The 21,229-nt window shown below is 45.5% G+C and overlaps 1 pseudogene; it reads right to left on the bottom strand.

Annotated features, from left to right (window-relative positions):
- Window positions 1–342: 342 nt before the first annotated feature.
- Window positions 343–19,155, bottom strand: LOC121835905 (annotated as a pseudogene).
- Window positions 19,156–21,229: the final 2,074 nt, after the last annotated feature.

Here is a 21,229-nt window from a genome sequence, read left to right as displayed (position 1 = left end):
CTCGAATGGCCGGTGATACTATCGCTGGCCTGAAGAGGTGGGCTTGGAGTAGGCCTTGAGAAGATGCTGCAAGCACTAAGCAAACTCCCAAACCTCTCACAACGGAGGCATCAGCGGAACCGTCCCCCACAACACCACGCCACTCCGCAGTCAAACGCTCGGAATCCGCCAGAGACCCGCCAGACTGGATTACGGATTACCAAAATTTGCCAAAACAATGCAATTTAAAACCTTAGGACGATTTCGGGTATCGAGACCCGCTGTCGCCAAAGCAAAACTCATTTTTCCAAAGAGGTCACTATGAACAAAATACAAAAAGACAAAAACTCTTCGCAATTTGTGAGGTCATTTTGGGGTTTTAACAAAGTGCCCCCACTTAGATCCTCATTCCCGTGGATGACGAAAACCTCTGAGATCATCCCTACTCTTTTTGGTGATATCAGAAAAATCTGCTCAACCCATCGGCATTGCTGTTAAATTTGCCTTTCCTTTTTCTTACGCTGAAGTCATAGTGATCGATTTTCACGTGATTTCTAGACGTGAAAATGCGGTCCTTATAGCGCCGATAAAACAATCCGCCTTTTTCATGCCCCGTCACATTGGTCCTAGCAATCTCCTGAGCAGTACCGCGAAACCCTGACACACTAGGGTCGCTCTTCTGCTCGACTGTCAAAGACACTCTGTCTACTCGTAACAGAGGACCAAAGTTACGTGACGCCGGAGCTACGAGAGATCCTTTAATGATCCCGTCTTCCTCCACCTTTTTCGCCGGCGCGTTGGGACGGCGTACGCTTTCTGGTGCTACGAGGTCGGGCTGTTCTACAACCCGGACCTCCTCATCCCGTTTCCCTGTCTCCAACTCTGGGAGTGCTTGCTCCCCGTCAGCTGCCTTTGGCTCTGGCTCACTCGTTAACAAAGGGGCGAGCTGACGCGATTTGGACCTCGTACACGACTGAACTAGTCCTCCTCCCAGTTGTTGACCCCTTTCGCGCAGCAGGAAATCTGACCGGTTAGAAAACAAATAGGGATACTCCAACGGGACTGTTTGCGAGACAGCCGCCTCTGTCACTAGCTCTCCGAACGGGCCAGTTATCCTTACTCTCGCCATAGGCAGACAGACACTGTGCTTCTCGAGCAGCTGCTTGATCCAAACTACCTTTCCAGTAAAGTCGGATGTCGTTACATACGACGGATGAACAACGTCCATCGTCGCTGCACTGTCACGAAGCACCCTGCACGGCTTTCCGTTTACCTGGAGCTCGTGAAGATAGGGACGAAGAAGCTCCAGGTCTCCGTCACTACCGCTCACGTACGAGAACACAACCCGCGGTTTGTTACACCTGGCCGCTGTGTGTCCCGGCTCCTGACAGTTGTAGCACAGGAACGGCTTCCTTGCCTCGAACTGCCCTTTTTGGCTTTTCCGTGCCTCGTCTTCGTTCGAGGGATCTCCGTTCGAGGGATCTCCGCTCTTTTCTGGGACCTTTCGTCCTGTTTCTGGCTTCTCGGGCCTTTTTTCTCGCGAGCCGTTTCCCTGTTGGAAGGGCTTGCGCTGATCGCTCCGGCCTGGTTCGCTTTCCTCTCCGCTCAGCTTTCTACGCGTTGCGTACTCTTCGGCTAGCTCAGCGGCCCTTTCGACAGAGTCGACTCCTACCCTATCCTGCACCCAGAGCTTGACTGACTGCGGAATGCTACGAAAGAACTGTTCGAGGCACACACACTCGACTACCTTGTCTCGGCTTTCGTACACTTTCTCGCTCTTCAACCATTCTATCAAGTTGGTTTTAAGCCCGTACGCGAATTCCGAGTAGCCCTCGCTGCTCTTTTTGGATGCGTTTCTAAACCTTTGACGGAATGCCTCGGCAGAAAGGCGATACCGCTTCAAAAGGCTCGACTTCACCTTGTCGTAGTCGTCCGCGTCTATAGTACTAAGGCGCGCGACAACCTCTGCAGCCTCACAGGGCAACAAAGTCAAAAGCCGTTGCGGCCACGTTTCTGGGGCGAAGCTCAACTTCTCACATGTCCTCTCAAAGTTAACTAAGAACAGGCCCACGTCTTCCCCAACTTTAAACGGCTGCAGGAGCTTCTTCATTTGATACGACTCGGCCTCACTTGCTCGTACCGGAGCCCCAACTCTACTGTTCTGCGAGTTTAATCGCTGTTGTTCAATTTCGAGCTCTAGCCTTTTTAGCGCTCGTTCCTCTGCCGCTGCAGCCTGCGCTCGTTCCTCTCTCGCTGCAGCCTGTTCTCGTTCCTCTTTCGCTGCAGCCTGCGCTCGTTCCTCTCTTGCTGCAGCCTGCTCCTGTTCTCGTTCCTCTTTTGCTGCAGCCTCACTTTTAGCGTTCTGAAGTAATTCCCACGCAATTTTAATATCCTCTGCTTCCGCGCTCACTGAAATTGCTTTACTGATCTCAGATTTCTTCATCTTTTGCTCCACCTCCACACCCAATTCTTCACATAAACAGAGTAAATCTGTTCTCAGTAACCTCATTAGATCCATGATCGCTGCTTTTTAGCTTTGGCTTTGTTCTAAAACTTGTCGCGAGGTTCTACAAAAACCTAGCGCACGAGTCAAACACTAAGGATTCCCAGCAGTTCAAAATTAATTACCCATAATCTGAAGCCTGGCGAATCTCAAAGCAAAGTCCAAACGCTCACCCACAGATGTAGCACGATGTCGCATGGTCCGATCCCAACTGCTGCCAACCAGTTGTTCGAGGCGGGGTTTAGGCCGCACGTCCGGAAGCTTCCTGGCTCGAGACGACGACCATTCCCCGAAGTGAAGAACCCAGGGGTCCAGTGGAGGTGGGAGAATTGGTAACGTAACGAACGGTTTAATTACATGGTAGCGATACAGTCGTCAAATTCGAGAGAACAACGGAGCAGCCTCGCGCTCCGCCTTATATAGGGTCCGTTTCTCCCTCACTCCCCGCCAGGGCAGCCAGTGCGATGCAGGAACCCGCCGTCAAGTGCGACGCAGAAAAGTCCGCCGTCCAGTGCGACGTAGCCAAAGTTCTCCGCAGTTAGGCCATGCCTCTCTCCCTTTTCCGAGCGCACCAACCACCACGCACACACACACACGTCCCGCCAACGTCACGGGCGCGTTGAGACTTGTTGCCGCAGGCCCCGTCACGCAGGCGACGGTCCCAGACTCGTCGGGACTCGTTTCGCGCAGGCCCCGACAAGCGGGCGACGGTCCCGGACTCGTCTTGACTCGTTTCCGCAGCGTTGAAACTCGGAAGAAGGTCGCCGAAGGTTCCATTCTTAACACTGCAAAGCTGCGCCTATTGGTTCAGATCAAGTCGCGCAGTGGCCGCTGGCGCCATCTCGCAGTGCGAGTTTCCGGTAGCTATGAAATCAACTTTCATGTTTTGACTCGTTGGTAAAGGGGGCGCTGGTATCGTATTTAGTTTGGTATCGGTGTACATGAGCGGCCCGGGTTTAAAGGGTGGGTGCCCAACTGAGTGTTTTAAAAACGATGGCTGAGACGCTGTTCTAGCAAGCCGGCTCAGCCATTGCTTCGTAGCTTGGGCGCCACTGTGAATGTGCGCGTACTGCTGCTCCGTGTGTGCACTGTGTGGGTTTACCAGTCTTGGGTAAGTTACTTTTAAAAAGTAATTCGTTACAGTTACAGTTACTTTCAGAAAAAAGTAGCGAAGTTACCGTTACAGTTACCGCAACAAAAAAGTAACTCGTTATAGTTACAGCTACTTTTACAAAAAGTAACAACGTTACTTTTCAGTTACGTTTCTATAACACGAAAAATTTAGAAAAACTAGAAAACGCCCATCACCAAGTTTTATTGCATAAAATTAAAAAAGTGCGTTTTTTACTTCATATTGTAACTTTGCAGCAGTTGCTTCACGAAATTAGTGTCTAAATGTTTCCTTCGTTTTACGGCGAACAGGTCCCTGCCCTTGTTGAACAGACCCCGCGCAACCAGAGCAACGGGCGAACTACGCGCAAACAGCACTAAATTGTCCCTCTACTGTTGACACCACGCCGGAGTAGGGGCGCCAATCAAAATACGAAACATGTGCAGTGCAGATTAGTGGTGCCAGTCAAAATACGAAACATTCGCAATGCCCTCTGCGTGTGTTTCTGTTTCAGGGTTGATTCACCCGATTAAAAAGCGTTTGCTCGGGAAAAATTAACAGCGGCAACATTGATAGTGCTTCACGATACTAACATGAAAGTGTTCAGTCACAAAGTACAAGCGCGTGCGTAAAGAAAACTATTTTTTTTTTTACATCACATCTACACCTGGCTATATTCGGGACGTGAATCGCGAGAAAGAACGTACTTACAAGTTTGGGCAAGGCCAACTTCACGCTCGAAACGTCGGAACAGACAATTTGGAAAGTGCAAGGAACAACTAGACTGTACTCGTTCACTGATATATTATTCATAAAAAACAGGAAAGTAACGACAAAAGTAACGTCGTTACTTTTATTGTTTCTTAAAAAAAAGTAATAGAACTACAGTTACAAGTTACATTTTGAAGAAGTAAGTCGTTACAGCTACAAGTTACCAAAAAGGCAACGAAGTTACAGTAACGCGTTACTAGTAACGCGTTACTACCTAAGACTGGGGTTTACCGGCTTGCGCCGCAGCCACGACTGATTACTTCGTAGCTTGGGTGCAAATGTGCATGTGTGCGTACTGCCGCTCCTTGCACGCACGGCACGGGTTTATCTCCTCGCTATGTCGACATACAGGAGAACGTTTTAGAGGATGACAACAAACACAACATTTAGAAAGAGCTCTAGTACGACCTCAAGGGCAATATCAAGGACGACCTCTGGACAACCTCTAGGACATCAAAGGCGACGTCTCAAACGACATCAAAGACGACGTCTACACTCTAAGAAAAAGTGAGCACCCCCCCCCCCCCCCCCCTAGTAATCATGCGTTTTGACGGCTGTAACTACGCCACAGGCTTACTTAACTACCCACTTGGCTCGAGCCATTGAGCGTTACCACCCTGTTGGCAAGTGACAAGCATGGGGTCGTCACGTCTTATAAACTCTTGAATTGAACATTCAAGTACATGCAGCCGTTCAATAGTAAAAGTGACTTCAAAAATCTCAAAAAGTACTTGAAACTTGTTTTCTTTGTGCGTTGGTTACCATTTATTCAAGTTTGAACCGGTCGAAACAGGCGTGTGGCTCAGTTCGCCTAAACTGCGAGAAAACAAACATGCCAAAGAGTACAGGCAACCTTGGTAGGCACCTACTAAAACCCGAGGCAAATAAAAAAGTATCGCGGTTGTCCGTTTTGGTTCCGTCGCGGGTTTTACGATGTACTGCTAGTAAACAGTTGGCAGCTGTCGTCGTGCTCGAGGAATTTAACCAAATCTCTAGAAAAGCACAGGAAGCTACGCACAGGCGTGAGTTGACTGGAATGTTCGCCGGACGAGATACTCTTGTCATCTTTTATTGTGCGGTTCTGTAAAGAGCGTGATCTCATTAAAGGTGTGATCGGTCAGTTCTGAGTGCAGATCAGTTTCAAATGGCCTCCTCGGCTTGCACGCCTGTCATACCCAATTTTTTTGCTTTCAAGTGCAGTGAAGTATTAAGCATTGAACACCACAACCGAGGCCGGACAGGACGAACGTACACAGATATCTGGGATCATGCCTATGTATTCGAGTATTTCTCTGTCTTGGGATATATGATTCGCCCTCACTGGCTCATTTGGCACATTTCATTGAGCATACTCGATAAAAAATGCTTCAAACAAGTGTGTGTCATCCAAGGTGGAGTACTTTGAAGGGGACTAGGATTTCAGGCCTTTCGGCACGCGTTCCTTTTACCTATATAAAGGCTTCCAAGTAAATTTCCAAAAAACAAGGCGTTGGCACACATACACGTGTTATTCGGTTTAGATTTTTTTTTTTTTTTTTTTAGAAAGCCAGCAGGTGCAGCGCAGAGAACTATATTCTCGGCGTTCTTTGATGCTTGAGGCCGGTTCAGACACTTCAGTTTGAATGCGTTTGACAGCGTTGCGTCGAGAACCGAAAGCGACTCACCGGCACATTCGTGCTTCGTATGAAGCGTGGAATCCAATTCAAGGAATCGTCTTGGCACGCGATATAAGCGGCAGGGATGTCCTGGTTTCTTGCAGCCGCAACGCAGTCAAACGCAACTGTCTGAAGCAGGCTTCAGATAATTTAGCATACGTATTTCGCGTTCGCTGTAGGTGAAGGCACGGGCCCGAAAACGGCAATTCTGCACTGTCCTCTTGGCGCGAGCGCGAGCGCATAGAACGCATATTTGAGAGACACGCGCTTGAGCAGAAACAATTGTAGCGAAAAGAAGAAAACTGAAACAACGCTTCGGGGGAGGACCGGCGGACGGGCTTCGCTAGAATCACCTGCGCGCGCTCAGTGTACTCAACATTTACTCAACCGCCGCTGAAGTCATTCCGATATGTAAAAAGAGAAAAGAAAATGCATCAGCGTGTTCAGAAAGTTATGATAGCTGAAATTGGTTTCGATAATTAATACAATTAATTAAACAGGCTTCTGTATACTTGAAGTGTAGGCAAGCGAGAAAACGAAACTGATCAAAACGTGGCGTGTAGCGACTATTCAATTTGATTTATAAGCTGCAGTTCATTTTTTCAATGGATTACATAAGAGATACGAGCGCTTTCCAAGGGGCAGTAGAGGAAAATAATATATACGGATAAATGTTCCACAGTCTTTTCATATTTGTGCAAAATATGACAGTGGTCACCATCCTAATCGGTCACAGAAAATACAGCAGTATATAACCTGGTGGTGTCGACTAGTTGCGTATACAGGAATGTACAGTGTCAGTATCTCATGTTGTACCATGTGCTTTTGTGACCGCGTTCATGTATAGTATTGTATGGTGTCTGCACGTCGCGTACGTGTGAAGTGTCGTGTGGAATATGTCGTACGTGCATGTCAGGCGAGGCACTCAGAGCAAAAACTGTTGATTTCTTTCTTCTTAGTTTGAGCGCTGTCCATTAGGTGGCGCGTGTCGCCACCCAATTCAAGGAGTCCCGGGTTTATGTGTCTACTTATTTGAGTGAACAGCATGGAGGCGCTCCATAGCTCCAGAGCCGTATATGTAGAGAGTTTGGTCAATGGGAGGCGCGGGCAGAGCCAGGGCGTGTGGCAGACTCGGAAAGAGGGCTTGGCATGCTCTCTTGACCAACCAGAAGCCGAAAAGTATCCCCTAGCGGTGGTAGCGAGAAACAGTTCTGAGCCGATCGATCATCGAAGGTCTATGTTCGTATATGGTTTTAATAAGTGTGTAAGAGTGAAGTGTAGTAACTCTTTGTGGTTGAAAATAGGGTGCACGTGTTGTTTCATTATGATCATGCAGAAATACGTAAGAAACGAATGCGCCACTGAACTCTGTTTTGCGCGGACAGAGTGTGGCCGCTCTGACGGCGATTCCCGGCGCTCGGCGTTTGGCGTAAGGATTATGTCGAACTTTCTGCTAGTTGCACTCTTCCACCATCATTTTAGATCAGTGTGATTGAAACATCACGTGTACCATATTTTCAGCCATCGACAGTTACTCCAATGCAGTTATCAGGTTTGTTTCTCGCGACCACCGCCAGGGTATTATTCCCGGCTTCTGGTTGGTCACATTCGAATTTCTGAAGACGCCCTGGAACACGCCCAGCCCGCTTTCGGCCAATGGCGCCGCTTCATTTGTCTCCTATACTTCCCAACGAATGGCCAAACTCTCTACATATACGGCTCTGCATAGCTCCACGGAGCAGCCACAAAGGGTTCGGTTTTCGGCCTCTTCTCCCAGTGGGATCAGTGGATCAGTCCCATAGCCAGTTGAATGGGTGTTCCGTTCGGTGAATAGTGCGTGCACAGACGCGGTGGGGATTACCAGGGACTTGAAAGTGGATAACGAATGCCAACAGGTGAGCAGGAGCGTCGAACGATCGGAACCGACGCCGCTTGAATCGGTGATGCCTCGCCGGTGTCAACCGAAAACGCCGGATCACTTGTGGCAAGAACAGCAAGCAGATTCTCTGTTCAATAAAGGCATAGTTTCATTTGTCGCTATACGATTCCTTCTATGAATGTTTTCTGGCCGCGAAGTAAATGCAGCCGGCCGCGCGGAAGCAGTCGCGGACAAACCCCCTCGAGTGCCCCCCTCACATCGCCGCCCCTACTCGTAATAGGTGCGGTGCCGGTGCTTCGAGGCGCGTTTTGGAGTGTTTTTTGTGCGCACGGAAGGCAGCGAACAGGCATGCGCACTTGAGAATCGTATTTTAGCAAAAAGCAGTCCAGCTCGCTAGGCCTTACTCGTATTGCCCCACTGTCTCTTGCCAGCTGTGACTACCTGTTGATTTCATACCGCGTGACTACGCATAGGGTCGTTAGTATTACTAAGGGGGGGGGGGGGGGGGTAGCGATATCTGTGACGGCTTCTGACTACCCCAAATGTAGTAGTATCCTGCGACTACCCTTTTGTTGAGAGTGTAGAACAACGTCTAGGATCAGCTTTTGGGTAATCTCAAGGTCGACCTCTAGGACAACCTCAAGAACCCCGCCTAGGACGACGTCGAGGACGACGTCCCAGAAGTCGACGTCAATGACGATATCTAGGACGACCTCTAGGACGAACTTTGGAACGACGTTGAGAACGACACCAAAAACGTGCGGTACTTCGAAGAGGATGAGAATGTGAAGGAGTGCTTACCACCTCTCCGTATAAGCGCGGCGCCTGCGCGGCGCATTCGAGGCCAGATCCCGTATCGCTAAAACCGGGTGAAGTAGCTGAAGAATGGTAACGCATTCAAAACGAGACCTTGAATTCTCCGAATATCGAGTATCTGCCGGAAAGCATGTCTCGGCAAGACAGGCTACGAAACAGCGGGTAAGAGAGCACAATTTCCAGTTCGCATGGCATCCAAATGGATGTAAAATTGCCACACGCACCTGGCTCCGAGCAAGCCCGCCCGTGGTCCAGTGGTTATCGTGCTTGGCTTAAACGCGAAAGGGCCGAGGTTTGATGCCTGGTCGCGTATCCGCCTTTTTGTTGTTTTTGTAAATGTCGCGTTCTGGTAAATTTGAGGACCCTGTTGCTTGTTCGAAGTCAGAATATTCTACACGTCGAATCTTCTGCGCCGATTGTCCCAGAAGCTCACACGTGTACATCAGGGTCTCTGCGTGGCGAGCCGGAGTCATTCTTGGTCTTGCGCTTGAACCTGCTGGTAAGCCGACTTCGACTCTCGCGACGCTTAATTGTTATCTTCTATTTCTTTTTTTCTTTTTTTTTTTTTGAAGACGTTTATTACATGACACGTTTCAGTTTCCTCGGTTATTATTTGTATCGCCAACTCGTCAATTGTACAATCTCGTCAGAAAAAAGGCCGGTGACCGCGCCATATCTGTGATGATCGAAGTTCGCTTGTCGAACAATAGCTAAGCAGCTGAGGCTTATAACCCTTTTTTCGTCATTTTCTTTTGTTTTATTTATCACTTGTGTAATGGTAGTCTCAGAATATATATGGCCGTCGCTGTTTTAAGCATGCATCGGAAAATAATTTCGTCGTTCGATCCGCTATCCTCATGTTAATATTCGACCTGCAATATAAATGCGTTTATCTTGACTGCTTTTTTGCCGAGTTTTGTGATTTTGCCGTTATTATGTTTTCAAAAACCTTGCAGATAAAATATAGGAATGTTTTAAGATTTCCTTTGGGCAAATGTTTCTTTTTTTTTTTTCTGAATTGCTCCGAGAGCCGAGGAGAGGAGGTATCGGTATTGATTAGGGAGAGCATCGATTGCGACTTGTTGACTAGGTTTAGCGTCATCAATTATGGAGTTTATCACTGCGAAATACGTATGATACTATCTCTGTTATCTGCCGCCCCCTTCCCCCCTCCCCACCTAACGGCGCGTTCGCCACATGTCGAGATCTTCTGCGTGCTCGTTTTTTATTACGCAAATTAAAATAACCTGGATATTATATGTGGTGGCGACTTTAACGTAAACATGTAAGTCATGGTGCTTCAAAAAGAAAACTAGAAACCTTGATAGTCATAAATGGTTGTTGCAGTGTGATCACTACGTCAACCAGAATAAATGTTACTTTAGTTTATTTATAACCAACTACGAGGAAAACAGCGTGATATTTGGAGTTAAGATTTATGACGGTTGTGACCATTTTCCGACTTTTATGTGCATCAGTTGGCGGTAACGCGTTAGAAGTAACGGCTTCACCCGGAACTCGTTACTTTCTTTGATAACGTTGCAACATAATCGTTACATTTTCTAAACGGTAACGGGTAACATCCTTGGATTATTTATTTCGAGGAATGTGTAACGTAGTTACGTTTCTCCTTACATAATCATCCTAAAACTTAAATCCTAAACTATGCTGGTCTTTTCAACAGCGCTCCCAGAAACCTGTCCTTCCCTTCTCTAGCCAACATCCAAAAACCGTTAAGTCCGGAATTCTTCAGACTTTCCCTTCCTCCTTTTGCAAAAAGTCCTGTGATCACAAGATCAGAGAGAGCCTATCGCTGCAAGCAACCAGGCTCCGGAAGGCGGGTGACCCGGTGGACCTCCTAGATAACATCAGCATGAAGCTCATCCTGCAGTCTAGGAGACGCTCAAAGGAGGCCCCCTCCGGGAACCGGTCTGCCCGTCCTGCGTGCATTCCTTACTCCCACAACACGGCAGACCGACTGCGCGCACTTGCACATCGATTCGATACCAGGGTTGTTTTCACATGTAAGTTTAAATTGGGAGGCATGTGCAAGCGAGTCACCAACCCAGAACCCCTACCCACATGCACGAAAAAACACGCGCAGTGCTTCCGGCCCTGCACAAGGAAGAAGGTGTATAGTATCCCTCTTGCGTGCGGAGTCGAGTACATCGGTCAGACGGGGCGCTGCGTGAATGACCGTCTCCTGGAGCACGCCAAGGAGATCCCGTCTCCTTCTCCCGACTCCATTCATCCAGTCGTGGCTTACGCCAAAAACAGCCCCTCGTGCACCCCCGAGTTCTCTAAAACCAAAATTCTCGGCAGGCACAAATCTCGATTCGGCAGGGAAATCGTTGAGCCTCTACATATCAAATCTTCTGTCTCAAACCTGTCCAGCCCATCCCTTTCTCTTTCCGATCGAGAGATTCGCTTCCTGCGGGGCGAGAGGGTTCTTTCAAAGACATAAAAAAGTCAAAATTCCCTTATCTTCGGCTCCTTCCCTTCTCCGCGCATTCCTCCCCTTCCCTTCCTTCCCCAAGAGGTACCGCCGGCGCATCTTCTCCTCCTCCCTTTCTCTCCGTGCCCTTCCCCCTCTCCTCCCTCTTTTCCCCAAGACATTCGGGCCTGCGTGTAACGGCGACGTGTCGACTGACACACCAGACCCCACCTTACGCCGTGCACGCGCAGCTGCGAGCAGGGCCACATGGCTCATGCTTCCCTCACTCACCACTCTCCCTGTCAACCTCCCGGACGCCCCCGTCGAGCTTCAGGAGGCGAAGTCGAGCCAGTAAGCGTTTTGTTGAAAGTCGAAAGCCTGTCTTGTCTGTTTGTCTTCAATGTCCCTTTTTCCTTACCGTAAATTAATAAGCAACACGCTCAACCATCTACAAAAAAATTACACTTAAATGTTTTCTGTTCCTAGGCGCCAAGCCATATAGATCTCAGGTCTTTTGCGCTTTTTTCTTGCGAGCATTTAGGTGAAATCGTAAAAAGATAAGGCAATCATGTTCAATTTCCAGATGGACATAATGTTTATTTAAATATGGCGCTTATGTATACCTGTAACGTCAAAATAGTAAAACGTGCCGATTCATAATTGAAAAAGTTACGCAAAAGTAACGTGTTTTACTTTTTATCGGTAACGGTAACCCGTTCCTTTTACTTTTAGGTAGCGTAGAGCGGTAACGCGTTCCTTTTATGTGGAACTACCGAGTAACATATTTTGTTACTTTTTTGGTAACGCCTACAACATTAATCAAAATAAATAATACCGAAAATGTGCCTGTTACTTTTGTGTCAGTACACTGTATTACGCCAGACGGTTTGGAGGTGCTTGCAGAAAATGTACCAAATACGAATTGGGTTGATATATTTGGAAAAAAAGATTCAAATGAGGCGTACATGTATTTCTAGAACGATTTCAAAATGTTTGAAGTTGTTTATCTTACAAACAAAATAAAGTTCAAAACGCATTCAAAAGCCATGACTAACGGTTGATTTACTCGGGAAAATTATTTTAAAGAACATGCTTCATAAAAAAATGAAAGACATTTACAACGTTCTGAAATGCCGGATTAGAGTGCAGCTCTTGAGGAGGAGGATGGGAGGGTACTAAGAGGAGGGTATGGCCCTCCTCAGCATTAATCTTGAGCGTGCTCCCCCGAGATGGCACATTAGGAGGAGGGAGGAGGAGGAGAAAGAAGGAGGAGGGAAGGATGAGCGAGGGGGAGGGAGGAGGCGGAAGAGGGAGAGGAGGGAGGAGGAGGCGGGGAGGGTGGAGGAGGGCGCGTTGCATTATGTGAAACGCATCATGCAACGCGCGAGTCTTAAGTGACCCGCGCGTTGCATTATTGGACGTTTCTCATAATGCAACGCGTGGGACCCTTGTGATGTCACTCGTGACGTCAAAGGTACGTAATTATAAAAAACGTTCCATAATGCAACGGGCGGGACCCCCGTGACGTCACTCGTCACCCTGTTGACGCCATTATGGGAAACGTCCCATAATGCAACGCGCGATTCCCGGGTGAGACCCGCGCGTTGCATCATGGGACGTTTCCCATAATCCAACGCGCGGGACCCTCATGATGTCACTCGTGACGTCACGTTTGACGTCATTATTGGAAACATGCCATAATGCAACATGCCGATTCGCGGCGGCAGTCCGCGGCGGGTCATGGCAAAAATGTTAACGCACTGGCCTACCCGTAAACACGGCTTTGCGGCGGCCGACAATTCACTAAAGTGTCTTTCGATGAGAAGTCGGCCTTCGCTGACACGTCATCCAACTGAATGCCATCACCTATCTCCTGATCGTAATGCTTTTTTTTATTTATTTATAAGTGCTGCTCTCATGGCGCAACCCCTTTTTGGGGTTGCGCCATGGGAGCTTAGTAGATCTCACTTGACGAGAAAGGCACGTGCCTGCTCGGCAAGGGCAGCTATTTCCTAAGTCCACGGTTTTTCCATTTGCCCTTTTCTGACAAGAAAAATCGATTGCCAGTGACAAAAAAAAAGCCATTTGAAAGTTACCATTTCCGCTTTTGCGCGCCATCAGACAGGTGCTGAACCAATTCTCAGTCCACCGTAGTGTGGGCGCGTACTCCGAGCATATACTGAGCGCGACATTCCGTCAGCGCCCGGCGTAAACTAGCCCCATCGAAAACGAGTGCTCCGTCAGCGTTTAGCGAAAACTCGGCTCCAAACTCACGCTTCATGCTCAAAAATATGGCGACCGCCTGATGGTGTTTTGAAAATATTATATTGTTGCACAAAATGAGACAGGAAGATTATGCTGATCGAGAGGATGTTTTCGAAAGTTGTTCGACTTCAAAACATTATAATTCCTACAATCGGTCCGTTGCAATCAACCATCAGCTGTTTATGAGCGCAGGAAATAAACGAACAAATGAATGAATAAATAAATGACTTCCTTGATCAAGTTAGTTGTTTCCTTCAGTGCATTTTTCACAGGACGAGAAGTCAAGCAAATAAGACCAGCGAGCAACCAAGGTGAAAAAAATTTCCCCGGCTCTGCCTGCCCCTACTTCCCCTAAATAAATGTGTGGAGATTGTTTTTAAATCAAAGCCTTACTTCAAAGCGACAGGGGAGTGAATGTCAATACCCATTTTGTTCATGCGCTCAGACAACTTAATAATCTAATATAACGTGCGCATTCCGTTAGTCTAAGCAATAAAAATTTATAGAAAAGCGTTTTGCGAGTACCTTTTCTTGTTCATTTTGGTAGAAAAAATGTCTCAGTGAACCTAAGGCACGACTTTTTCTTACTTTTTATTTCTTTAGGAGTCGAAGGTTTAATATCTGAATAGTATGTAATGTTTGGTACACATTTCCGCTTTTCATAAAATAAAAAAAACAATGTCAATACTGCGGGTTGCTCAAAGCACCGGGCTAGCTTGAATCGCCTGAAACTGCGCAACATGGTCGGGCATTTTGGCTCTAGCAGTAGGTGAATGCATATATATATATATATATATATACATACATATATTGCTGCACCCACCCTCAGTCCACCTGCGCACGTCCCTTCCTACTGCTTCACTAAATGCAGTTCCACAAAATAATACTATAGTCTTCTTTTTGTAGAAGCCGGGCTGAGTCACTGGAAATGCGCTCCTTAATAAAATATTACTGTACGCAGTAATGTTTTACTAAGTAGCGCATTTCTCGTGACCCGGCTCGGCTTATCAAGCGAGGCTGTTTCGTCGTCATCAAAGGTTCTACTTCCAAGAGCAATTATGGCGTTCGATCCGAATCACGCACGATCAGGCACGATCATTGATTATCATTGAATGATGATCATTGAATGATCATGCGAACCACGCACAATCATTCAATTTGTAGAATTATTCTTCCTTTTGCTGTATGTTAATTGTGCATCATTGCAAGAACGAAAGCTCTTCATGAGAGCAAAAAATAAACAAATCAATGAATCAATGAATGAATATCTTCGAAAGGTCACAATAATACCGTGAAAAAGATGGCGACAGCGAGGATTAACTGAAACTCGTTGGTGAACTTCACTTCGCATACGACCGTCTTCGGCATGCCTCCACGCGTGAACGCGTCATAGTCAAAGCAAAGGGGCGCATATCCGATTTACATCCTGTTTCTCATGCTCGACATCTAAATTTAGTGGGAAAATCTGAACCGGTGTACAAATACCCACAAGTGCAATTTTCCCGCTACCTTTAGTGTTAGACGTTTAACCCGGTGAACATAGCGGGAACTTATGGATTCTCGCTTATTTACGCACTAATTCCACGTAGAAAGAATGGGAGCGGAAGCAGGGCCGCGTTCGGGCAGACCCGAAAACACCGAGCTCGGCGGACGTTAGAAATAGCGCAAAGAATCCCAAGTTGATAATAGAGTAAGTAAACAGACGAGCTGGTTGACGTTACACATATTTGAAACAAGAAAAAAAAAAAAAAAAAGAACGGAGACGACGGACGAAGAGGACAACAGACAAAACGTGAGACTTTTTGTGTTTGTCCCCTTTATGTCCGTCGTCTTCGTTATTTTATTTTGATTTTCAAATATGGGGATCCCAAATGTCGTCGCATTAGATATTCTTTGGCAAGAGTAAGAAAGAACGGGAAGATTTTTTTTTTTTTTTTTTATTGGCTCGTGGGATGACGATGTCTTGTCCTGTCTTCTTCGACTTTTTCTCGTCCTCGGCACAATTGACCGTTTATGCCGACTAAAGACACGCTCACACAGCTCATACATCTCGCAGTCTGTGCGCAGCGCAAGTTCGTCTGCTTCGTTTGCACGAGTTGTGGTGACGTCAGGACGCCGAGCTCCAATTGACTCCGATTAGAAGGATAGTGGGTAGACCTCAAGGCAGCTCGCTTCAAGGTCTACCCACGATCCTTCCCATCAGAGCCAATCAGAGCTCGCCGTCGTTCTGACGTCACCACAACCCCTGTAAAAGAACCAGACGAACCTACTCCCTCCATAGGCACTCTCTTAGGCTTGTTTCTTCGAACCCTTTTGAGGCGGTCTTGTCAATCCTACAAAAACTTTGTGTCTTTCGAAATAGGTATGTATGAAGCAAACGTGCCGCGAAGATCACTGATTCGCGTCCGCATCTAATTCTGTCACACCGTGTCCTGTGTACGATGTACGAGCAGTGGGACACACCGCTTCATGGGCGTCTTTTTTTCCTTCCCTTACTTATAAATGTCGAGTCCCAGATGTTACAACCAGTTGGGTTGTGACAGCCAGCAGACCCAACGCGCGACCACGCGCAGCAATGGCGGGGACCCAGTTCTGAGCCCAGTATTCAGCGCGCCAGCTTGTCGCTCTTGTGAGCGTGTCTAATAATAAGAAAAGAACGCGTCTTGCTTTCGACGCTGACGTCTCAATTTCTTCTCTGGTATTTCGAAAATAGCCGATAATACCTATGCAAGGTGTCTCTTTTTTTTTAGCTGCATCAGTTTGTGTTTTATTAAGGGGGAAGAAGTTATATGAATGTTATCACTGCAGGTTTTTATGGCTCGGTGGACATTAGACGGGAAACTAACCTTCACTATAATCAAGCTAATTAACTAAAAATGTGTCAATTAATGTGTTAATTACTGTAATTAGGATATATATTTATATTACAAACTTGTAGGCGGTCGTACTCCAAGACTGTTCCATTTTGTAGAATTCGCGTAACCAGCTCGTGTTCTGCTGTATGCGTCCCCGAATTTCGAACATTTGTCTGGCTAAGGTAGCGAGCTTCGGCTACAGTGCCACCTTTTGCGGAATTGTCGGAATGAGTAGACAAGAAGTCGGATTACATAAAAACTTCGGGGTCAAATATCTCGGAACACGGGTTAGTTACGCGAGTTCTACAAAATGGAACGGTCTTAGCATACGACCGCCTCAAAATTTATAAAATGAGCATATCACCTAATTCCATCAAGTAAAACGTTAATTAAAAAATTAGTTGATTAGTGTGATAATGGTGATGGTAATATTCCCATCTAATGTCCACCAAGCAGTTGGGTATTTCAAAGAGAGTCTACCTCTTAATCTTGGCGCACTTTTTAGTATTGCAATGATTGTGACACTGATTGAATGACCTGGTTGTTTCTTGTCCCATGTTGATGAGACATCAATGTCAACTTTGTGAGCAAATATTTAGATCAAAAGAAGTTTTTTTTAACCACACACTACATTACGAAGGGACGACACTGGAGAGTGTGCCTTGTGCGATTGACGGATGGGTCCTTGAATTCCACAACTATAACTCATAGCTTTCACACTTTCGACCTTTTCATCTTATTAGATGGCAGTCAATACAAACATATATCGTTTGAAGCAGGAACGTGCTACTGGTGATAATCGTTTTTGCGAGATTCCAGCCACTTCCACTCAGGCAAGTGTTCGAGACAAGGATTGTGATCTTGCCTCCGCCGGTGAGCGATCCATTTCTGACAGGGAAGAGTCGCACCAGCTGCACCCACCCTCTCAACTTCCTGCCAGGACTTTCAATGACAGCTTTGCAATATTAAAGCTCGAAGCCAAACATTCGCTCCCGACACCTGTCATACAAGAGCTCCTCGAAGCTGTTACTCAACTTCACATGCTGTCCCAAGAAGTTATCCATGAAGAATTGATTACCGAACTCTTACCTGGACATTCAGGACAGGTAGCCGGCCATGCCGACAATATTCTCAAAGCTGAACCTTTTGCCTGGATCTTAAGCGATCAAGAGAGGCTTCGCTCACGCTAGACGCGGAAGAGGTACTATCATGAATATTTTTCCTTCGTTGAACCTTTGGAGATCTCACTGGGATATATAACACAAATGATCAAACACATTGTCATAATGTCCCTATTATGAAAACTCTTGAAATAAGGATGCATGACCACTCTCTCTGAGGATATCAGTTTGAGCCTAGAGAAGGGAAACGGTCTGATATATTCAGATTTTGCTGGTGGCGTAGTGTTTAGATCGCAGAGTTTTGCTCCAGAAGACCACATTCTGCCTATTATCTACCGAGATGCGTTTGAAATAATCAATCCACTTGGTGCAGCACGGGGCAAATTTAAGGGCCTTTCAGTATACATCACCTTGGGAAGAATTGCTCCATACATAAGATAAGAACTGAATAACCAACAGTTGGTAGTTCTTTGTCTTGAAGAGGACTTCATACGTTTTTGATGCTGCAATGTACTTGAGCGCCTTCTGAATGATTTGAAGGACCTTGAAGATGTAGGTGGTGAGGTACACAGAAAGCAGTGAAAGGCATCTGTTGCCTTTATAGCAGGCGACAACCCTGGCAATTACTGCATTGGATGGTTCACTGAAAACGTTTCGAGTGCTTCCTATTTTGTCCGGTATTGCCTCTTGACATTGAATGAGTTCAAAGCTGGTGGGACTGAAAGGGTCTTAAGGACAGTCGAATCATACGAAGACGCAATTCAAAGGTTGCAAGAAGAGCCCGAAGCAAATGTCTGCATGAGAAACAAATTTGATTCTCCCTTCAATGCAGTGCTGTCCTTTCATGTTTGTCAGCCTCCCAAGTAGCACGAAATGCACCCACAATGTTACTAAAACGTTGTTCACTAACTTTGCATAACGTTGCTAATGTCTAAAAAATCTACTCTCCAGTAACGTTACATCGAAACGTTGCAAGGATGTAGCAGCAATCCTTGTTCTACTCGCACTTAAATTCCTTGTTCTACTCGCACTTAAATTATTGTAATTTAGTTTGGGGTACCACCATTTCAACGAATCTTGAAAGGATTCATTTGTTACAAAAAATGCAATAAGAGCCATAGCCGATGTCCCATTTCAATCGCATACATCTGACGTATTCAAAAAGTTCTGCATTATCAATGTGCACACTTTGTATTCTTACAGGCTCAGTACAAGCCTTAAGATAGAGCTAATTAGGAACACAAACTTTCTAGTAACCCTTGGCCGCCTCTCAAAAAATATTTTTACTTATCCTACTCGTGGCGCTGAATGTTGGGGGGTGGTCACGCCAAGAACAAATTATGGCACTCAAATGCTGAGGCACAATATTCCTAATTTACTAAATCTTTACGAATCGAAAAACTTGGACTGGAATAAAATGTCAATAGGGGAAATCCGTTCATTATATATTATGGGTGGTCATGATAACTAGTTAAAATCACTGTTCTCGTATTTTATTATATTGCTTTATCTGCCATGGTGAATTTTCGCGTGTTGCAACCTCTATGTGTATGTATTTTTTGTTTTTGTTTTTCCTGTTGTGGTTCCGTCGCCGTGTACTGTAGGCGGTCAAGGGCTCGTCAAGCTGTGTATGCAGCTTTTTCCCTTGGTCGCCGCCATCGAGTGTGAGGAAATAAATTATTATTATTATTATTATTATTATTATTATTATTATCATTACCTGGATGTTGCATCAAGAATGTTGCTTGAACGTTCTGGGATAACATCGCCAAACGTTGCTAGTGTCCAAAAAATCTACTATCCAGTAAGGTTACATTGAAACATTGCAATAATGTTGCTCAATATTTAGTTACACCAGGACCCTATGTTCGACTTCAATGTCAATGCATTTCAAAACGACATGGAAGTGACGTATCCGCCTCTGATACCTCCGATTCGTTAAAGGCGCAACTAACGTCATTTTCTTACAAAAATGATGTCGGATTCAACGCACGTTACTTGAAAACCAGTAAGTCGCTTCCATGTTGTTTTAAAAACGCGTTGACACTGAAATCCAACAGAGGGCCAATGGAAGGTGTTCAGAAAATGTGAATGTAGAATGCTCTGAAATGCTATTCATACTCAAGATTGAAAAAGGAGACAAACATCAAATTACTGAATATATTGGGTTAAGAACATGAAGCAGATTTTCTATGAAATATACAAAGGAAAGATACAAAGGGTGATGAACGAAAATGACACCTCTTTAACTGGCAGTGCCAACGTTTTGTGCATTTTCTGTGTGTTTGAAGAACAGCAGCAAGCTCGTCATATCAGAGCAAAGATCGCCCTTTGTCCAATGTGGGACATGAACAAATGGGTGCTACTAAAACATCGGTACATTGAAGTGGAAGAACTTAGACACTGGTAACAAGCAAGAAAAATTAATTGAAATAAACATACTGGAAAATAAATTTTTTTACAAAGTTACAGGCTATTTATTATACATTTTATACAGGTTATTAAGCGCTGCATTGAATTGTAAGCAAACTCTAGACCATTTACGATAGAAATTGTGATTAACCAAGCTGATGCCAATCATATAGAAAATAATGTAACTGCTGAAAGATTTAATTACAGCAATACAAGGGAGACATACACAGCGTCAAATAAACTCACTTCGCCTCGCCCTATGCCAAAACTATCCTTTGACCAGAAAACATACATAAATAAACACGACAATTACTAGTTTTGTAAATTAAAAATGACTACTACAGCAGAAACATTCAAACATAAGGTTGCGACAATATAAATCTAACATATGCACCATCAGATTAAAAATCTCCCCTTCACCATCCCTCAGGCTTTAACCACCCTTGGGTGAGAATGCATACCACAATTAGCAGCTTTGTAAATTAAAAACGACTAGATAAAAACAAGACACCAAAACAGCAGGCGCTCAATAAACGATATCGATATCATTGATTATCACAATTGCGACTGACCAAGCTGAGGCTAATCACATAAATAAAAAAATCTAAATGCTGGAAACCGTTAAGAAATTGCATCAATGGAAAGCAAATGTACACATGATTAATTCAAAAACTCCTATAATCATCCGTCAAATAAAACTGTCTTGAGCTAGGGTGCATAAAGAAATGCACCACCTTCGTAAATTAAAATTGCTAGATGACGAAAAGATGCAAACAGCAGGAGCCCGGTAGTTATAGAATGGTTGTAAAAAACACAGTAAATCATTAGATATGAAAGCTTTCCAATTCAGAAGGCTGGAAATTGGAGGTTTCCCATTGCCAATTTCATGCTCGAAGAGTTAGCTAAAATGAAAATACTGGAACTGGTCATGAACATTGATAAATAATTCGGAAGCAAAGTAAAGCTGCATTTAGAACTGCATAAAGGTCAAGGCATAAAGGCCTTTTCGACCTACGGTAGTCTCCAGATTACTCCTTAAGAGGAGTAATCTGCTCCTGCGAAGAGTGACACAACAAAACAAAAATCAATTGCTTTCAGGCTACCCATGTTAATCGAGCAACTTGTTTACTTTGAAGTAGAAGAGTACGTGCTCCACTTAGCAGCAGCAAACTACTTAACCAGCTGCAAATTTGCAAACACCTTAATCTGAGCAGAAACTCTCAAAGGCCACGATCGAGTGAGGTGCTCTTCGGTTATCACATTTCTCTAATCACCACAATGTACTGCAACAATTGAACAACATACTAAATAGGAAGTGTATATCCTGCCGGCAGCCGGCACAATAACCCGGAAAAAAATGCCGGCAGTTGTCCCCTATTAAATCTCGTATAAAACGAATTGTGAAAACGATTAAAAAAAACTAACGTT

Source organism: Ixodes scapularis, unplaced genomic scaffold (genome assembly GCF_016920785.2).
Source record: "Ixodes scapularis isolate PalLabHiFi unplaced genomic scaffold, ASM1692078v2 PGA_scaffold1__304_contigs__length_218370807, whole genome shotgun sequence".
NCBI lineage: Eukaryota > Metazoa > Arthropoda > Arachnida > Ixodida > Ixodidae > Ixodes > Ixodes scapularis.
The sequence above is the reverse complement of the archived record's forward strand: the minus strand, read 5'-3'. Positions and strand labels throughout refer to the sequence as shown.